We start from the raw sequence: 1,531 nt of genomic DNA, 5'->3' as shown, positions 1-1,531 counted from the left end.
ATATAACGTTTCGGGGCACGAGCAATGTGCACACACGTTTTTCTCTTCTATTTTTAGATCAACTCAGCCAATCACAATGCGTGTTACATAGGCACTTCACCTGTAACATGTAGCGATGTAATCTACTGCAGTGAGTCGATACACTAGTACTGTAACACAATCGTGCAATCTTATGATAGAACGGCAGTAAGATGCTCCACAGCTGACAAATAAATTTTTTTTCTCTATCAAAAACATGAAGAGACGAATTAGTATTTTTCTAGTGACAAAAGTTACTTACTTTACACCATTAACATCATTGAAAAGTATGAAAATCTAATTTTACTTCAAGATAAAAATATGAAAAATAATTATTGTTTTAACCCGAAAAAGTCTGCAGCACTATGTCATATATGGAATGAAGTACTGATTACGCATGCACTGAAAGCAAAATTAATTATCTTATATTATTTCTTGTGTTAATTATGCATATATAAACACGATTGAATACCAATAATTGTGAAAGGGACGAGTATCATATATGTTCTGTCGGCGGTGGAGCATCTTTAATAAAACATACAGCAAAAGTATCTGCTTTATGCTTGTATTGATCAATGTAAGATTGATAATCGGCCCATTTCAGGCCAACTTAAGCTTCGGATTATACTGAAACAAAAGTTGTACAATCAAATATATTGAAGTGTCTAGTTGAATTGTTCAGAATCAATTATCAAAATAAAAATCCCGAGGTTCATCTCCCAAGCATGGCTGCGCAATCCAAAAGACCAAATGTTGTATTATCGGTTAGTAATGATGTAGTGTACATTGAGTTTGCACTTACCCCATAGTTGTACATATATGATGGCCGAGTGTAAGGCGAGCGTCCTCTCAAGTCAGATAAAATGTCTGTTCATATAAGTCGTTAGAATGTCCACTCTGAAAAGATGAACGGTGTCAGCCCGTTGTCAATACACACAAGAAGTAATTGCATCAAGAAGGCCATTTCACTCAGATTGTACCCTTCACTAAAAGAAAGAGACAATTTGTGAGCTTCATTCAGACTTTTATGTGCACAACATCTGCAGGAAAAGTTCATATGCAATTATACCTGAATACAGTGTTGTTATTGCTGCTCAAAAATCGTCGTCTTCAGCCAGGTCCATCTATCTTCGAGTTTGTCAACTCTTATCCTAGAACTGTCCGGAATGTGGGTCAGTAAGGGTGATTAGTCCCTACTCTCCGATGGCTGGCTTAAGCTTCCAACTACATTGTACTCTCGCATCATCCATCTTTCTCCTTCCTCAACTTTCTAATGAGTCTTCCATGTCGCCCCTGTAATGTCGAGGTCTACATAATCCTCGGTAGCACATCTCCACAGAGAGGTTCCGTTTCTACCTGTCCTTCCTTCAACATTCTGCCGTCAACTCAGCTGACTTTTTCACACTTGTGCCGGTTCACATCTTGTCTTCCAGGGAACAGTCACCATATATAGTTCCACTAATACCAGCGTCTTTTTACTAGAAGATAGCAACTATATGCCTGGTCGCAATGC

The sequence above is a fragment of the Argopecten irradians genome, chromosome 8 (genome assembly GCF_041381155.1).
Source record: "Argopecten irradians isolate NY chromosome 8, Ai_NY, whole genome shotgun sequence".
NCBI lineage: Eukaryota > Metazoa > Mollusca > Bivalvia > Pectinida > Pectinidae > Argopecten > Argopecten irradians.
The sequence above is the reverse complement of the archived record's forward strand: the minus strand, read 5'-3'. Positions refer to the sequence as shown.